General features: G+C 36.4%; 1 protein-coding gene across 1 annotated transcript in view; it reads left to right on the top strand.

Moving 5' to 3' along the window:
- SNCAIP (synuclein alpha interacting protein) overlaps positions 1 to 20,680 on the top strand; it is a 222,245-nt gene that overhangs the window by 24,692 nt on the left and 176,873 nt on the right.

Here is a 20,680-nt window from a genome sequence, read left to right as displayed (position 1 = left end):
AGTGCTCTCACCAGATCCAAGTCCACCTGTGATGTTTTAGATGATGTTCATGAGCAAGGGAGAAAAATGTCAGCTGTTGGTCACCATTATGGTGATGATGAGTTTCTTTGAACTGATCTAGGCTGGTCCCTGGCCTTTCCTCAGAGCCTTGCCTTCTTGGTCTTGGATTTACTAGAACCTGGCCGGTTGTAAATTTCTAAACCATTGCAATTCTTCATGGACAGAGCTTATGAGCAAATCTACCAGCGTAGGATTTCAGAACCCGCCATCCCTTTCGTATCCTAGGGAAGCATAAAAGTAGAACTTCTGTATGAATTTTTTCATTCACAGCAACTGGTTAATAGGGATAGGGGCTGGTTCTGGGATCACATTGATATGGGGAACTCCCAAATAAGGAAACACCCCTTACCAGTGAAAGCTGGTTCATTCTCTTTTTTTATTCCTCTACTGGAAGGAATACAATATAGCTTTAAGTGTTCCATAATTCAGACTTTTATCCATCAAATTGTTTTTTCCTCTTTCATTATTCTGATTTTGTGAAATTTTACTGCATAAATGCCTTACTTTATAGAATAATGGATATTACTTTTTCTTAATTTTAGGGTTCATATTTGTGAATTAATAATTATTGGGCAGTCTCAGTGAGGAAACTCCATCTACCAATACATATGTGCAACAGTTCTTCAATTCACAGTCTTAGGGAATGCTTGAGCCACTGGGAGGTTATAGGACTTGCCTAGGACAACACAGCCAGTACATGCCAGAGGTAATACTTGGGCCAAGACTTCCTGGCTCTCTCTCTCTCTCTCTCTCTCTCTCTCTCTCTCTCTCTATTAAGCCAGGCTGCCTCTTTTTATGGAATGCCTTATTTTATGGAATGGAAGCATTCCAGGAAAATTGGCCATTAAGCAGATTTATTTGAAGTAAAACCTATTTTTCCCATTGATTTCCATCTGCCTGAGGAAAAAATAGGCACTTAGGAAGGTAAAATTGATTACTTTAGGCTAAAAAAAACCAAATCCCTTGAAGTCCTTGTTTTGATCCCTTCTTGTGGCTTAGAGGTTACATCAGATTCTGAAGAATTTATCAGGACAGTATAAGTTTTAGTAGGTCTTAACAAGCAGAAAAGGTGCAGTTCCATGGATACGTCTGGCAAATGATTGTATGTCTTAAGGACCACCTAGCCATATTTGGACAGGCTCATAACCAGCTGGAAATAATGAGGTTTGGGGTTTTTTTGTGGGGGGGAGGGAAAGTTTGGTCACAGTAACTTGTTAATTGGGACTGAGCCTGGACCTGTGACTTTATTGATATAGTGAACTTCCAGATAAGGAAACTCCTTCTACCAGTGCTGGACAATATCTTCTTTGCAAGTTAAAGTCACTTAGAATACAGAGAGGTCAAGAAATGTGCCCCACAGACTCACCCAAGCAGTTTGTGTAAGAGGTGGGACTTGAATTGTCTTCCTGTCTTTGAGGCCATTTCTCCATCCACTTCACCAATGGTCTCTCAAAGTGGTATACAATACGAATGGGTAGAGGAACTGTGGTCTTCTTCGGTGGAGGATGAACCCACATGGATGAAATCAGATTCTTGGAATCAATTCAAGTGTGAGAGTACCATGATAAGAGAGCACTGAACAGACTCAAGTTGTCTGAAAGAGTTAATGCTTCCTCCCTAACCTTTTATGAGGAAGTTATTTGGCTAGTGAAGAGAATAGAGTCCCTTAACACTGGAAATAAGAAGAAAATAGCTGAGCTTGTGCAAAGCTTTCCTACTTCCTGGTAATAAGCTCACTAAAAGACAGTGCTCATAAATCAAAGATGCAGTCACATGGCATAACCAGGACTGCATTTCGTTAGTACCAAGCAAGCTTTTCAATACAAGGGAAAGATGAGAACTTGGAGCAGCTGGGATTTTGTAGCTTGTTTATGTGCCAAGAAAATACTCTTTTTTAGATAAATGGCTAAATTGAAATACTATAATATATACTCTTCAAGTGAAGTTATGAACAAAAAAAAGAGTATAAACATGCCACATTATTGCAAAACCCATTTGTTCTGTAGGTGTTTTCTGAGTCTGCTCTACTGAGTGTATTGACTGAGACGGGTTTTTACTACTACTTTGTTTGAAGAGCCAATTTATGAGAGCCTGTGAAGCCTTTCTAGTTCATGGAGTCTCACAAAATTTTTGGAATTTCTCATTCCTGAGTTGTTAATGTTGATGATAATACTACATGAGGTAGAACATTGTTTTAAAGAGAGAGAAAATGCTTCATTTATTTTACAGAAACATGCTATGCTCTTCTAGTTAAATTTACATCTCCTAGAAGCATCATACTAACTTCTAGGTCTCAGCCATTTCCTCTCATGTACTGGTCAGGATTTTTTGTATAAAATTTTACGAAGAAAACATTTAATTCTCTAGTTCTTGTTATTACCTCACACAGAGGGACACAAGAACAACAGTGATTCAGCCTTTCTTTGTGCCTCAAACCTGAGAAATGAAAATTTACACCAGGTAGTACCAATGGATTACAGTGGCCAAGAATGTTTGTGGATAGATAACAAGAAGCAAAAGCCAATGGCAGAGAACAGACCAAATGGGGCAATTGGCGTTTGTAAGAATGAGAGAATAATCAAAAGGACAAAATGAAGAAAGGGCACACCACTTCTAATTCTCCAAAGAAATTACAAAGAAAACATTTAGGAAAAATAAATAAAGATAGCAAAGAAAAAAGGGTAGAATCAATTTATTTTGTTGTGTTTAATGAATGAAAACGTGACAACAATAAGAGAATAATAAAATTTGATAATAAAATAAATAATTTTAAAAACTTTTTTCCAATTTATTTATTTTTAGTTTTCAACATTCACTTCCACAAGATTTTGAGTTCCAAATTTTCTCCCCACCTCTTCTTTCCTCCCACCCCATGACAGTGTGCGTTCTGATGATCCCTTCCCCCAATCTGCCCTCCCTTCTATCACCCCCCCTCATTCTCCTATCTCCTTCCCCTTCTATTTTCCTGTAGGGTAAGATAGATTTCTATACTCCATTGCCTGTGTATCTTATTTCCCAGTTGCATGTAAAAACTATTTTTAACATTGATTTCTTTCTCTCCCTTCCTCCCTTCCCACCCACTCTCATTGAGAAGGCAGGCAATTCAATATAGGTTGTACATGTGTAGTCATGCAAAACACTTCCAAAGTAATCATGTTGTAAAAGACTGACTATATTTCCTCCATCCTATCCCACCCCCCCATTTATTCTGTTCTCTCCTTTGACCCTGTCCCTCCTCAAATCCTTCTGATCACCACCTCTCCCAATCTGTCTTCCCCTCTACCACCCACACTCTTATCACCTTCCCTCCTACTTTCCTACAGGGTAAGATAGATTTCCATACCCAATTGAGTGTGTATGTTATTCCATCCTTAAGCCAAATCTGATGAGAATAAAGTTCACTCATTCCCTCTCACCACCCCCCTCTTCCCCTCAAGTATAAAAGCTTTTTCTTGCCTCATTCATGTGAGATAATTTACCCCATTCTACCTCTCCTTTTCTCCTTCTCCCAGTACATTCCTCTCTCCCCTTAATTTTATTTTTTAGAAATAATACCTTCATATTCAACTCACCCTGTGCTCTCTGTCTACATATATTTCCCTCCAACTACCCTAATAATGAAAAAGGTCTCATGAGTTACAAATATCATCTTTCCATGTAGGAATGTAAACAGTTCAATTTTAATACGTCACATGATTTCTCTTTCCTGTTTACCTTTTCATGCTTCTCTTGAGTCTTATATTTCAATGTCAATTTTTCTATTTCTCTCTGGCTTCTCAAGAATGCATTAAATTCTTCTATGTCATTGAAAGTCATTTTTCCCCTCATAGATTACATGCAGTTTTGCTGAGTAGGTGATTGTTGGTTTTAATCACAGATCCTTTGACCTCTGGAATATCATATTCTAAGCCCTCTGATCCCTTAATGTAGAAGCTGCTAAATCTTGTGTTATCCTGATTGTTTCCGCAATAATTGAATTATTTTTTTCTGGCTGCTTGCAATATTTTCTCCTTGACCTGGAAACTCCAGAATTTGGCTATAATTTTCCTGGGAGTTTTCCTTTTGGGATCTCTTTCAGGATATGATTGGTAGATTCTTTCAATTTCTATTTTACCCTCTGGTTCTGGAATACCAGGGCAGTTTTCCTTGTTAATTTCTTGAAAGATGATGTGTAAGCTTTTTTGATCATAGCTTTCAGGTGGTCCAATAATTCTTAAATTATCTCTCCTGGATCTATTTTCCCCATGTCAGTTGCTTTTCCAATGAGATTTTTCACATTGTCTTCCATTTTTTCGTTCTTTTGGTTTGTTGTATATATTTTTTTATTTCTTATAGAGTCATTAACTTCCATTTGCTCCATTCTATTTTTTTCTTCCTTTTTCTTTCTTTTTTTTTTTTTGCACCATTCTAATTTTTAAGGAATTATTTTCTTCAGTGAGCTTTTGGACCTCCTTTTGCATTTGTCCAATTCTACTTTTTAAGGCATTCTTCTCCTCATTGGCTTTTTGGACCTCTTTTGCCATTGAGTCTAGTCATTTTCTTCAGTATTTTTTGGGGGTCTCCTTTAGCAAGATGTTGACTCATTTTTCATGATTTTCTTGCATCACTCTCATTTCTCTTCCCAATGTTTCCTCTACTTCTCTTACTTGATTTTCAAAATCTCTTTTGAGTTCTTCCATGGCCTGAGACCAAATCATATTTTTCTTGGAGGCTTTGGTTGTAGGAGCTTCAACTTTGTTGTCCTCTACTGATTGTATGTTTTGATCTTCCTTGTCACCAAAGTAAGATTCTACAGTCTGAGTTTTTTTTCCATTGTTTGCTTATTTCCCAATTACTTGCCAATTACTTGACTTTTTAACCCTTTGTTAAAGTAGGGCTCTGCTTCCAGCTGGGGTGGAGGGTGTACTGTCCCAAGCTTTAGGGGTTTTGTGTAGCTGTTTTCAGAGATACTTCTAGGGACCTGTAAGTTTTCAGTTCTTTCCGAGGAGAGATGTTTACTCCTCTCCTATCCTGTGCTCTGGTCTGTGATTGGCCACAAGCACTATTTTCTGCCCTGGAAGTATCTCTGAAAACATAGAATTCTCTCCCTCTCAATCTCTATCTCCTGGAATCCTCCAAGTCCCAGCTAAAATCCCATCTTCTAAAATAAGCCTATCCTAATCCCATTTAATGCTATTACCTCCCAACTGCTGATCAGTTACTATTTATCCTTTATGTATTTTGTTTGCAAATTGTTTCCCCCTTTAGATTCTGAGTTCTTTGAGGTCAGAGACTGACTTTTGCCTTTCTTTGTATTCCCAGCACTTAGCACAATGCCTGTAGTAGGTGCTTAATAAGTGTTTCTTGACTCACTGAATCAAACCCCAAAATCCTCCAGCTAGTGATGCTTTGGAACTGGGACTTTTTGGAGGTACCTTGGAGAAAAATGCCAGAAAGAGAGGAGTTGGGGATGCAAATATATCCCAGATGCTGGGATATATTTTGGCATTTTGCTCTACAGCCTTCACCTCTGTAGACAGACTGGTATTAGTGGCTGCTGCTTCACTTGCTGATGAGTGCCTTGCACTGTTTGTGCAGACCATGTTTGGTGAAAGGACCCCAGTGCCTACACAGATAGTTTCTTGAAACTTCTATTTACCAAATAACTCCCCAGGGTTTTTGCTTTGCCCTTTTCCCCACAAAGGAAAAGAGCCAAAAGCAGGAAATGCCTATTTCTGCTGCAATTAGCAGTGCCCAGCACTGGCTATCAGTATCCATGAATTGTACCCCTCCACTTCTGCTCTGTTTTTTTTCCATTGGCTTCCTCTTTCTATAAAGAAAAAAAATGTGGTTAATGTTGGCAGTGAGGATTGAGGTCTGGGGAAACGTGTGAGTCTGGGTAGAAAGCAGAGACACATCCCATCCCTGGGCACAGCGTGGGATAAGTGAAAGAAGTAATTCCAACACTTTGAAGGCAGTTTGTGATTAGTATTCTCTAGGTAGCTCCATTTGGTAAGCAGGAAGAGATTAATAACCTAAATGCCCCTAGATATGGTAGAATTCATTTGTGAGCCAGCTAATAACCATGGAACAAGGGGTTGTATTACGTGTGTTCACATGGTTTTCCCCTTGATTAACATGTCCTCCATTTTATATGTGGGTGAGGATTTACACTAGAAGGCTTACACCACACCACACCTCAACTTGTGTTAAACTTTATCTGTCTTCCAAACCCTTTGACTAAAACTGAGTGATCTTTCGACATTGCAGAGAGGGTCAACCCTGTCTCTGCATCAACTTTCAGCTATTTACAACTCTACACAAATACATATGTGTGCATGCATGAATGCATATATACACAAATTAAAGCACATATGCACTCACATGTGTATACATATATGTACATTATGTTTATATATACATAACACTATATATATACACATACAAAATGCCAGAAATGTGTATGTGTATGTAATAATTATATACACACGTACAATGTATATACAACATATATACATGTACATACATATGTATAAGATATACATTATATATTTATACATGGTATATGTGTATATGTATTTATGTATATATTATATACACACATAAACATACATTTCTGGTATTGTGTCTGTATGTGTCTATATAAATGCATCATGCACATATGTATTATGCATGTAAATAATACATTATATTTTGTAAACATACACCTACACATAAACACATGCATACATGTATTCACTGCATATATCACTTATCATGTATATACATTTATGCACCTATAAAAATATATCTGTGTAGTCCTACATAAAATATGTGGAGGTTCTGTCCTTGGAAATTAATTTTAAAGAAAATTTTCCCCTTTCTTGTTTTCTAGCTGTACTATTATTTGAATTTAATTTTAAATTTAATTTGAATTTTATCTGGCTGCATTTTCATTTATTTTGCTTCCAAAGAGGGACCTTTTACATCTCCATTTCTGGAAAACTGCATTTTATTTTGTTTTTGCTTTTTCTACCATGAGCAGATTTTTCTCTAGTGCCTTTTGAATGAATTTTTCGATTTTTCTTCATTTTTAATTTTTGGCTGCATAGATTTTATTATGCTTCCTGGTTATCTATGGTGATTCATTTTATAGGAAAAGTTCTATTTATTTCCATTTTTTCCATTTTATTTAGGGTGCTATCTCTAAGACAAACTTTTCTCATAACGTCTCTGTTGCTGACATGGAAATATTATTATGCAAATTGTTTATTGCTGATTTTTATTGTAGTTATTGCAGGCTTTGATTGCATGTTATTTGCATGATTATTTGCTATATATTGGAATTTGAAAAAAGTTGTTGCTACTATTTTTCATCATTCAGAATTTGTTTCTTTGGCAATGCTTTTGATAGCTACTTATTCTTGATGTGTTGTGAATTAATTGTACTTAATTGAAACCTTACTGGTGATATTGTGGCATAACTGTTTATGCTTAAGATAAAATTATTGATTTTGTTGAATTTGTTAAACATGGAGCAGTCTCTTGAAAAGATGAGTGCTTAATTGGTTGAAATACATGGTCATGTTATAGGTAATAAAATCATAGAGGCCTTTTAATATTGGGGGTAGATTCAGATTTTAAGGCTAAAGGCATAAAAATGTTACAAAACAATCAGAAAGGCTTGGAAGATTGCAGAGGAAAGTATACTAATGTAGAGCCATATGAAGTCACTCAGGAGGTGTTTTGTAAATTATCTGACTTATTTGATCATTCAAATATTCCTGACATAGTGGAAATAGGATAGTACCTGGAACCTAATCACCATTCCATCCTCTGAAGAAGAGGAGATACTTAGAAAAGTGGGAGCCCTACTGAGTGAGGAAAATTTTCCCACAGAGAAACAGAGGTTCACATTCAAGTCTGAACATACATTCCTCCTGTAGGTCAGGCTGTATTATGAGTATATTGACAGAGAGTCTCAAAGGTATGGCTCTTGGCTCTGTGTGGGGTCTAAAGGCCAAATAACCTGGCAGGGTTGTTTGCAAAATCTGTCTGGTGATGGTGAGACTTCATAGGAATAACTCACCTATATTTATCTTATTCTACTCTTATGTGTAAAGGAGAAAGAACTTCTGAAGCAGTCAGAGTAGGCATTCGACTGCAGAGACTACTACAGAAAAGCCCAGGAGAATCTGAGAAAATGGTTAAGGTCAGACCATAGCAAATACATAAAGGTTTTGTACATAACCCTGAGCTATACGGGCCCCTATTAGTCAGTTGCCACTACTACACTTACCTGAGGGGAGGCAATTACCAGTGGAGGTGGAATGCCAGAGTACCTCAACAAAGGGGGAGAAAGGGAGGAAGCAAGCATTTACTAAGTGCCTATTATGTACCAGGCACTGTGTTAAGGACTTTACAAATATTATCTTAAAGAAAGGCTCAGCCTCAACTGTCCCTAGAATATCTTCTTGAACAAGAGCAGCAGAAGCCAAATAAAAGAGTCATGCTCCTGATGCAGCTAAAAGAAAAGGCTTAAAGGGATCAGGTGAAATAGGGAACAATGGACAAAGGTGTTCTTCTTGGAAAGGGAAAGGGAATGGAGGGCACAGAGATCCTCCCAAAAAATCTCAGCTCCAAAATGGTACAAGCTGATGGACTCTGTGGTGGCATCTCTTGGAGCATCTCATTCCACAAAAACCCAAGCTATTCACTTCACATGCATAATTTTATTTCAGTCTCCCAGGAACACTGTGAGGTAGGAATTACTGATATTTGTAAGAAGCCAATTTTACATATGAGGAAATAGGTCAAGGTTGAGGTTGAGAATCTTGACTATGGTTGTGTGGTTTCTATAGTTCCTAATATACAAAGGTGAATTTTGAACACAGGTCTTTCTGACTCCCCAAGTCTAACTAATACTATCTAGTTAGTAGCTGTGCAGGCAGACCAGTCATTTCTTCATTCAAGGTCATTGTTTTCTTAATCCACACCCAAAGGATTGCAGTGATAAGGAAAGTAAAATGATGGTAAGGGTTATGGTATTGGAAGTTAGTGAAGTTAAGGTTAAAAAAAAATACAAGAGTATAAAAAGTTCCAAGAGTGTCTCGCTGGCTTTCTCCATTCATGATAGAAGAAAACTAAAGCTGGAAATCCTATTTAAAGCTATGTCCACAGTTGCCAGATATTATATTGAAAGATTTGCTTGATTTGTTTAGGATTGCAGAAGTCCAATAATTTATTATATTATATTATATTATATTATATTATATTATATTATATTATATTATATTATATTATATTATATTATATTATATTATATATATTATTATATTATATTATATTATATTATATTATATCATATCATATCATATCATATTATATTATATTATATTATTATATTATACTATATTATTATATTATATTAATATAAAATATTAAGTAGCTTCCCAGGAAGCTGATTAGGCTTGACCACTTAAACCAAGTTATTCTGCGAATTTGGGTTATTCAGTTAATCAGGATAAGTTAGACGAAAGTGGCATTGGCTATCTGAGCCTGGACTTAGTGACTTCAGTAGGTTGGATGTAAGATTAAATAGGTCTTATTAAACTAGTGCAGATTAAACCATGTTTAATAAGGCACCTGCACTGAGTTTAGACAACAATTTAACACAGATTGGGGAAAGAGTTAGCTAACCTAGACTTATTTCCAATCTACAGAATTAGATTTTGTTTCCTTTTTCCTTCTTCTTAGGGTTTCTACTCCAGAAATCCAGGATATAGTATGATCTATTAAAAATGCAATATAGTTAGTTCTTCTAGTGCTCATCTAAAGTGGAATGTGATTTTAATTTTGAGAAAGATCCTATTTTATGAGACATTTAAGAAGAACAATTGCCAAGAATCTAGATGTCTGTTTTTTAATGCAGTGTGCTTCATATTTTGTTTATAGGATACCAGGAATGATTAACTCACCAGTTCAAACACCCATCAGTTCTGAAAATCTTTTTTAAAAAATTTTATTAATTTATTTTGATTTATCAACAATCACTTCCATATGCTTTTGAGTTGAAAAATTTTCTCCCCCTTCCTCCCCCCCAACCTCCCCAAGACAGTGTACAATTTGATATAGTCTTTACATTTACGTACCCATTAAACATATTTTCACATTAGTGAAGTTGTAAGTAAAAATTAAAACCAATAGGAGGAACCAACAGAAAGATGAAACAAAACTCAACAGAAGGTAAAAATAAGTGATAGCGATTCGACTTCCACAGTTCTTTCATTGGATGTGGACAGCATTTTCCATCCCGAGGCCTCCAGTTCTGAAAATCTTAACAGTTCATATTAGTACAGTCTAAATTTAACCAAATCCTTAGTTGACCTCTTGTATTGATAAATGCAGATACAATACCTGACTGAGTTCAAGTACTAGCTGTGTGACCTAGGCTAATCCTCTTAACCACTGTCTGCTTCAGTTTCCTCAACAGTTAAAAAAATGCATTTTCCTCACAGGGTTGTTGTGAGGATCAAATGAGATAATGTTTGGAGCACAGTGCCTGACACATAGAGTTTAAAAAATGCTTCCTCCCTTCTCCCTACCCATTGCCTATATACATACATAAGCACTTTAATATTAGTAACTTTTCAAGTAAACTTGATTTTGACACATTTTCTTTGGGTGAAGAACTCCAGTAAATACTTTAAAGTCTTGTGGGGAATTGGAACTACCAAAAATGACACCTGTTTTTATTTTCATCCACCAACATTATGCAATTCAAAAAACAGCTTTCCTACAGCTGTTACATTCTATGATGAATGTTATGTAAAATGGTTTTATGCATTATGGACATATTGTGATATTTTAATAGTTCTGTGAATTCACTGGTGTGACCCTTCTATGCTTTCTCATCTGGTTTAATTCTTTTTCCTTTCTGCACATAAATACTCCATAGGGAATCTATCCAAAGTAGTAGAGGTCTTCCTCTTGCTGATTTGGTATTTCAGGGCTGTACCTTTTGCATTGTCCCTCTGGCATAATGAATAGAGTGGCCTTAATATTGGTGTCAGGAAGACCTGAATTCAAATCCAGCCTAAAACACATACTGTCTATGCGGTCCCTGAGAAAATCACTTTTAACCTTTGTTTGCCTCAGTTTCCTCATCAGCAAAATGAGGAGAATAATTTCACTAACCTTGCAGAGTTATTGTGAGGATCAAATGAGATAATAATTGTAAAGCACTTAGCACAGTGCTTGCAAGGCACATGGTAAACATTGCATAAATGTTCTCTCATTCTTCTTATGTGACCAAGACTATACTTATATTGTGTCTCTTTGATGTACATACATCTATTTGATGATATCTTTATGCTTTTTCTGATATACAAATTGCTCTTCATAGTGTTCTGCAACCTATTTATACTATGATGTGGCTCTCCATTTTCCCTTTGAATTATTTTAGTCTGAATGGATAAGTCATTGGATTGGAGTCAGAAGACCTAGGTTTCAAATCCTGTCTCAGATATTTACTAGCTGCAATAACCTGGGCAAGTCACCTAAACTCTGTGTCTAAGTTTCCTTGAGAATAAGGAAACCAGACTCAATGGCCTCTAAAGTGTCTCATTTTAAAATCCCTGGTCCTATAAGTTATGACATTTCATGATATGCATCCATAATCACAGAAGATATTCCAAAACTCTTCTCTTCTAAAGCCTCCTAAGCCTCCCCTTCCTCAGCTTGCTTCTTACTTTAAAGAGAAAATTGAGACCATTCCTCTCCCTCTCCTCCCTTTCTCTTCATCTCAAAATCTCTTGACATTATCCTCTATTTTCTCATTCTTTCTCCAATTTCTGATAATGAAGCCTTTCTTCTTGCTAACAGTAGAGCCAACAGCTCTTCATGTGTCCTTGATCCCACATCCTCCAATGGATTGTTCCCTTCCTCAGTTGCTCCCTCTCACTCTTTAATCTTCAGCCTCTCCCTATCTCCCTATCTATCCCTTATCCAACTGCTTTCAAACCTGCCCAGGGCTTCAATCATGCTTAAGACAAAAAAAATCATAGCTCCTATCATCCTCTTAAGATATTGTCTTAAATCTCTCCTCCCTTTCTGAGGCAAATTCCTAAAACAGTGCTCTGTAATCATTTCTTTTATGTTACTCTCATTCATTTCAACTATGCCTTGCTTTTTGGCTTCCTATGTAATTGTGAACCGAAACACTCTTTCCAAAGTTACCAAGTGATCTCTTAGTTGCCAAATCTGACTTTTTTTTCCTCAGCCTCTTTGCTGTATTTGACGCTGTGAACTGTCCTCTCCCCCTGAATACTCTCTCTTTTCTGGATTTCCTGACACCACTCTCTCCTTATTCTTCTCCCACCTGTCTTACCACTCCTTAGTTTTCTTTGGTGATTCATCCATATCATTTCCTTACTGTGTTCTGCAAGGTTCTGTCCTGAGTCCTTTTCTCTTGATAAACTGTCCTGGTGACCTCATCAACTCCTATAGTTTTAATTGTCCTCTCTATGAAGATTGCCTAAAGTGAGGTCTCTCTCCTGAGATTCAGGCTCACATTGCTAACTAATATCCCTATGACATCTCAAATTTAACATGTCCAAAATAGAATTCAGCATCTTTTCCCAGAAACCTACCTTCTTCCAAACTTCCTTATTTCTGCCAAAGGTTCAAGCATTCTTCCTGTCTTCAGGGACCATAACTTCCTGGTTACCCTGGACTCCTTACTCTCCCTCACTGCACATATCCACTCTGTTGTCAAGCATTTCCATTCATACCTTTATAACACCTCTCACATTCAATCCCCTCTCTCTACTCACCTAGGCACCACGTTAGTTCAGGCCTTCGTCACGTCTTACCTAAACTACTCTACTAGACTTATAATTGGTCTTTCTGCCTCAATTCTCTTTCCTGATCCAGTTCATCTTCCATATGATGTGATTCCAAAATGACTTTACTTACATTCTTGTCTAATTGCATCACTTTCTTAGGCAATAAACTTCAAGGGCTCTCCCTTGTCATTAGAATAAAATATAAACTCCTCTATTTGGAGTTTAAAGCCCTTGACAATCTGGCTCTAACATAGTTTTCAGTTTAATTCTGTAGCACTCCCCCTCTTCACTCCGCAATCCAGCCAGACTGGTCTTTTCTCTTTTTCTTCACCCAACACTCCATCCCCCATCTCTTTGCCTTTGCTTTGACTATCCTTTTTGCCTGGAATGGGCTAATAATCATTAAGCAAATTAGTAAGCAATCAGTAAGCACCTACTATGTGTCATGCACTGAGCTAGGTGGTAGGAATAAAAATACAAAGAACGAAATGGCTACTCCACTCAAGGAGCTTACTCTTCCTCACTTCTGCCCCACTGAACCCTCTTTGAAGCCTTTCATGATTCTCCCCACCTTCAGGTGCCCGGTCCCCTAATTACCTTACATTAATTTCAATCTTTATTGTATTTATTCTCTTTTTAGTCTGCATATATTTGTGTAAGTAGCTTGCCATCTCTTCTGATAGAATGTAAACTCCTTGTTTCATTCGTCGTATTTATATCCCCTGCACATAAAATAGTGACTGGCATGGCAGGAGCTTAATATATGCTTATTGATTGGATAATCTCTATAGAATCACTGACAGGATACTGGGGTTATAGAAATGGAATATAATGACAATGAGCAGTTTTGAATCATTAAAAGAAGTTCTTCACAACTGTCCAAATGCAATACACCTAAATCCTAGTCCTCCTCCTTACGCACACACAAACACACACACATGCATTGTATGTATACATAACACCTATTATACATAATGTATACACACATTATATATATGTTATACATAATATGTCTATATTATACTCACACGTATACACATCTTGGACACATTTTATTCATTTAAGGTAAAGATTGCAATTTATGAAAGGGTTATACACTCAACATTTGTTTGAGAGTCAGTTGTTTGGAATTCTGGATACATTTCCTCATAGAAATAACATTATAAATACTGGTTAGGTTCCAAGGGCAGCCCACAACAGCTTGTTCACCTCATAATGCAGCTGAAATTTGTAGTACTGATGGGACTAGACTGATCTGGGTCCTGGGAGAAAGAAGCCATGCAGGGGCTGAAGAAGAAGAGGAACAATGTTTCTTCTCACAAGAGCAGGCTTAGGCAAAGTTTAGAAATATGTAAATTTTCTCTTTAGCATCCTCAGATCATTTCCCGAATGCTCTCCCCACCTGGTGCTTTCATTCTCCTTAAGCTTTTCAGTATGTAAGTCTCTCATTCTCTTCTAAACCCTTTAATGTGCTCTACCCACAGTTACCCTAAATCCAAAGTCTACCAAGCTCCAAATTACTAGCCTTCCAAAATTACCAGTCTCTTCTCAGTCAAAATCCCCATGATCTCACTTTTATGCTCTTGCTCTCTCTCTCTCTCTCTCTCTCTCTCTCTCTCTCTCTCTCTCTCTCTCCCCCTCCCGTCCTCTCCCCTTGCTCTTTCCCCTCTCTCACTTTCTAGCTTCTTCTTTCCTCTCCTTTCTTATATTTTTTGAGGCAGGAAGGGAAAGGAGAGGAGTACCAAATAGACATGCTACTTTGCCTTGGAATCTGCTCTATACGGCAATCTACCCATAGATTCCCATAGAATAGATGGGTAGGGGGGTGGAATAGTCATTATCCCTTGTATACATGGGCCATTTGTAAATTGGCAACAGCCTACAGTGTACTATTAAAGTCATAACTGAGGTCAACATTCCATTTTGCTTCTATGAACTTAATCATTTTATATACAGTATTCCTATTCTTTATGTACACATCTCACTTTCCTACACATAGCAAGTTGCTAGGGCCAGCTCATTTTTTCATCCATGTATCTGATGAGGGCACTTGATAAATATTCATTGAACTGAACATGACAGGTATAATTGCTAAATTATACATTAAAATTGGATATCTCATAGGAATCCAACCCTTTAAATGTTATCATGTATATTATGATCATTTTTATTCATGATGAAGTGATTCAGACATCAATTAAAGCAAAATTTTTTGTGCTCTTTGGCTGTCATAAAAATATAAACAGATATCTTATATGATTTAGAAGTTCATTTAATGACTCTACCTCAGAGGCCTCAAACAGTGACCTTATTCCTCAGAGTGGCAGGAACTTGATTAAAATGTAATTGGGAAATATTTAACAAAATTTATAAAAATACAACAGAACATAGATAATGCTAACATGTGGTTTTCTAAGTGAATTTAGGCCTTCAAGGATCTTTAAATATGGTCTAGTGGCCTTGTTTCTATTTGAGTTTGACACCACTGCCCTAAATGACTACATGATGTAGAGTCAGCATGATGTAATTAGTGGATTGATTCCCAGACTTTAAGTCAGGAAATGTAGGTCCAAATACTGCTTTAATATCTGTGAAAGGCAAGAAAGAGGAGGCAAGTCATTTAGTCTCTCTTGGATTATATTCCTCATTTATAAACTGAAGCAGTAAAACCCAGTGGCCTCCAAGGAACCTTCCAGCTCTAAATGTATGAACCTATCATAATTATTTAAAGAAAAGTCTGCTTTTATGTGGGGTTCTTCCAGATTAGAATTCCTAGCTTTCTTCATATTTGTGTTTTTTTTTTCTGAGCAAAGTAAAGCTAAGTAAGAATTGTGACTAATTGCTGATAGGTGAAATCAGACCCCCAAAGCATATACCACTGAAGTGTTAAAATGCTTCCTTTGTATTCAAAAGAGCTGACTTTCTTAGGTTTATTTTGACAGCCCATTAAAAGCACTTGACTTGGTTCTCTTGTTTCTTTGCTTACACTATTAGGGTACTGCTTATGTTAGGTAATTTAAGAGGACAGTAAAAAAGGGCTTCTTGATAGTAGTTTGTCTTCCAAATTAAAAAAAAATAGTAAAGAATGCACCATATTTAAGTCTTTGGTATTCTTTGAAAAATTGGAGTAAATGGCAGATAATAGTGATAGTAAGTAGCTCAGCATTTTGTCTCCCTTTCACAGTTTGAAACAAACGTGATTATCCATGTACGTCTTTGGTTCAGCCTCAAATCTTAATATAATGGAGAATTTGTGGAATAGCTGGATAGCATGAACACTTCTGCATGATGGATGGTGTGTGTGTGTGTGTGTGTGTGTGTGTGTGTGTGTGTGAGTGAGAGAGAGAGAGAGAGAGAGAGAGAAAGAGAGGAAGAGAGAGAGAGAGAGAGAGAGCTCTGCCTATAAATTATTTTGAACTGTAGTATTAAAAACATATGACAGTATATAATCTCAGCATTGTTATTTGATCTGCCTTAAGAAAGGAATATTCGTAGGTATATATGTGCACATGTCTATTAATATGGTTTCAGAATGCTGAGCCTCACCATGAATTGTAAATTATTGTTCATTCATGCTAATGACTATGAGACAATGGAGAAATAATAGGCTAAATCAGCTGAAAAATAGTTATTCATGATTTGTTAGCATTTATCTAACAAATCAGAAGTTGCAAATGGATGTCCATTAAGATATGTCGCTTTGAAACCACTTAAGAATTCAAATTTGTTATTCTTTTTCTATCATTTCCAGCATTAAAATAGTCAAGAAAACACAAAAATGGCATTTTATTTCTCTATATACATATGTTAAGGCAAGCCATACTGACAATGTTAATTTCTACAAGTTTAGGAATGCAAAGGAATCAGGTTGCATTTGAGGATTGTTTTACCTCTGCTCCCTTTTGACTCTGGACATTGTATCCTGTTTGTAAAGCCACAAATTAAGTGCTGAAGTTATATTTACCTAGAGACTTCCCATGCAGCAAAAGAATTACTCTTTAACCAAGAGTTTGGGTTTTCCCTGGAGTCTTAGATGTAAGGTCTCAGTATTAGGAATCTGTTAAGACAAGACTACCATGAATGAATGAATGCCCTGTTAGAGAAATCTCTTCAGTCACCAAATTCATAAATTTGCTGTTGTAGTTCACATCTATCCCTCTTTGTAGGGCAATGGAATGCTGCTAGTGCCTTGCTGTGCAGTATTCCTAATTTATATGTGTTAAAACAATTATAATAAAAAAAACAAGTTTTGGTAGGTAATATTTAAGAAAATGTTTTAAGAGAGAAATACACAATGATCTGCCAGGTTTCTAATGTAAGCAATGTGATTCCTTTAAAAAAAATTGCAAGATGGATGCTTTTGTATTTGTCTTATTTTGTTATATTATTGATTGGTCTAGGATTTGCTGCCAAATTGCCTCTTTGCAATTCATATCTAAGTATATATTGTAGTTATTTCCTGTCTTGATTCTGACTTTTGTGGCCAGTCAGTATTTATCTGATCATTTGTCTATATGATATTCCTGATATGTTTTTATAACATTTTTAGTGTAAAATGTAAGTGCTTTTTATGGAGTGCTAGCTGGTAGATTGCTCAAGGCCTCTTTCTGTTTCTCAGGTTGTTTTCACATTTGACATTCATTGGCTGGGAATGAAAAATGAATGTTGGACCTTTGAACACAGATTTCCTTCCTTTTTCAAGTATGTATTAAAGAGTAAAAAGGAAAAAAAACCTGTGAGAGTGAAAAATAGCTGACTGGAACTAAACATGAGCTTAATTACATTAATTTTACCAGGACATTTGAAATTGTTAAATTTAACTCACAGGCGTCTTGGAGTTTGAAGTGTGATTTTTTTTTCCTTTTGGTAATCTACAGAGTCTTTCAATCAGTGCTTTTTTGGTGTGTTTTCAAAAGTTCTGGACAGATTTTTTTGGGGGGTATCATTTTCTGTATTATGGGATTTGGCTTTTTTGATCTGTCATGTTCTGGGACACTTGCTATTCTTCAGTTACCTCTGTACAAACTGTCTTCACGGTCAATTACTTTGACTTTTATAGAATTTTTGTGTTATTTTAATGTTGCATTTTGTTTCTCTTCCTCTGAATTTTCCTACACTTCAGTATTTTTTGTGTTTCAAATCTGTTAAGTTCTCTTTTATTTCTTTAGACAGATGTTTCCATCAGTTCAATTTTTTTCTAAGCTGTTAGTTGTGTTTTTTAAAATTCTGCATTGAGGGCTCCAATTTTTGACCTATATTCATTACTAATTTATTCTTTTATTGATTTAATTTTTCTTTGGAACCATCCTGGAATTTGTTGTTGTTCTAGGCTGTCTTGGGAGTATGCAGCAGTCTTTCTTTTATCAAGCACTGTTTCACTTCATATATAATTGTTAGGAGAGCTTTGTATTCTCTTTAAAATATTGCTCTGTTCTTCTAGTTTAGATATTCTCCGTTGATTCATCTGATTTGTAGTGGGCTTTTATTTAAGCTTTTTCTCTTGATATTTTTGTTTTTTCAGCCTTTAAAAATTTTTTCCCTCACTCTCTTTCTGCCACCTCCCTCTTTACTGATGAATAAAACTCTGAGGTTCTGGGCTGAATGACTGCTTTAGCTTTCTCACATATGGAGATAATAGGGCTTACCAGCCTGGTCTCTTTGTCACATTAAAGGGACAAACAGGAGTGGCTCCAGCTGGGTTTCAGTACTCTTTTCTTTAGCAGCCCATGTAGTTATATTCTCCTCTCCTTCATTTCCTTCACATGACTGGGCACTAACACTTTTTATAGCATGGGGGAAGTGTTTGGGGGTATTAGTGCAGAGTCACCACAGGTTTGGGTGTCCTACCCTAGGGCAGACCTGGGTCAGGACATAATATATTTTCAGTCCATCTATTTCTTTCTCTACATGTCTGTGTAGAGTCAATGTCTGCTCCTGCTTGGGAGATGGAGGATTTGGAGGATTTGGGGGAGGGGGTGTTTGTACAGAGTTAATGCTGCAGCAGGGCCCCCTACTGACCCCCTAGGGTCAGGCCCTATACAAGCCTGTGAGTTGGCTTGTGCTTCTTCCCATGATGCGTGGAGGCTTATGGGGGAGGGTGCTGAGTAAGAACTCTAAGTAGTGTATTAGAGCTCTTCACTGTGAAATCATAAAATATTTTGGCTTCTTGGAGATCCTTCATCTTCTGTAAGTTGATCTGTAATTATATCTGAAACATAATTTTTTTAGAAGGGGTAGATGGAGATTGGAGGGTTCCAGTGATTTAAAGAAAGTGATTAATCTGTAATCTTCAATTATATTAATTTTAAACAACACATAGTTTGAAAATTATATAATAATCTGTTAAAGTGGGAAATAAAAAAGTAAAAAATGAGAAATCAACATACTAATTTTATTTTTTCAAAGCAGTGTATTATGATCATTACAATGTTATAAATTGTTCTTATAAACTTTTTAGAGTAAGAAACTGATTTCAAAGCCTCCTCAGAATTGGAAATGATGAAGAGCATTATCTTTCCCTGTTATATCTATTCATTCACTTGTTTGGGGAAGAACATGAAAATTCTGTGGCACCTTATAGCCAGCTATGTTGGACAGGTGGAGGGGTTAAAAATTTGGGTGGGAAAAGATGCTGGACAGTACTTCAAAAAAGTATTCATAAAATATTTGTGTGTTTCCAGAGATTTTTTTTTCAACATCATGAGTTTGGGGAACCATTATCTTTTTGTACTTATCTATTTGTAGGTTACTTACTAAGAGGTTAGTAGCCACTAGTAGTCACCCAAGAAGAACTGAAATTGAAATTAAAGATTAATTGAAAGGTAATGGAGAGCATTGTGGGCATAAGCAGACTCCAACCCCTTACAAATGAGAAATTACAAAGGATAAACGGTGTAAAGGATGTTATCAAATAAATGTTTGATTGAAAAAGAAAATGAGCTGGTTATCTAGTTAGAGTAAGGAATAATAGTTTACAGACTACATGCTCCATTGGAATCCTTCATTACTATATTGGCATATGGTAGGTGCTTAATAAATGAATGTTCAATAATTGATTGATCTTTGATATATCAAGGGACCTCAAGAAAGACTCTTAATATATTGAGTGGACTCTCCACTCCTGCCCCAACCCCCAGCCATAGACTTATGGAAGGAAATAAACAAATGTTCCATGGGATAGGATGCCATGGATAAGTTGTAAGATATATATCCTTGGAGGGAATAACCACATTGATAAGGTTAGAAATTCCCTGGAGGAAGAGCAGATAGGAGAGGACATGGGAAAAGGGAGTGAAGAATGATGTAAAAAAACCTTTCAGTTATTTTTTTTCCTCTTTGTCCTTATTAACAGTGGTTTCTGAAATAAATGACAGGTAAAACTGAACACATGATTGCATCTTAATTGGGAAAAAACACTGCATTATTTATAGTAGCTATGAAAATAGCCTCAGAAGATGTTGTTGTTCAGTCATGTTCAATTTTTCTTGACCCCCATGGGCTATACTATTCAAGGGGATTTTCTTGGCGAAGATAATGGAGTGTTTTTCCATTTCCTTCTCTAGTGGATTAAGGCAAATGGAGATTAAGTGACTTGACCAGGGTCACACAGCTAATAAGTGCCTGTGGCCAGATTTGAACTCAGGTTTTCCTGACTCCAGGCCCAGTACTCTTTTCACTGAGCCATCTAGCTGCTTCTTGGAAAATTTACCATTCCTCAAAGTTTATTTTGCCAGCCAGAACTGCATGAAGGACAGGTACTATTTCTTTCTCATTTCTTTATCCTTAGTCTACATTTTTGGTAATAACAACAACTGATA

This window comes from Phascolarctos cinereus, unplaced genomic scaffold, assembly GCF_003287225.1.
Source record: "Phascolarctos cinereus isolate Bilbo 61053 unplaced genomic scaffold, phaCin_HiC Scaffold_4;HRSCAF=312, whole genome shotgun sequence".
NCBI classification, from domain to species: Eukaryota; Metazoa; Chordata; class Mammalia; order Diprotodontia; family Phascolarctidae; genus Phascolarctos; species Phascolarctos cinereus.
The sequence above is the reverse complement of the archived record's forward strand: the minus strand, read 5'-3'. Positions and strand labels throughout refer to the sequence as shown.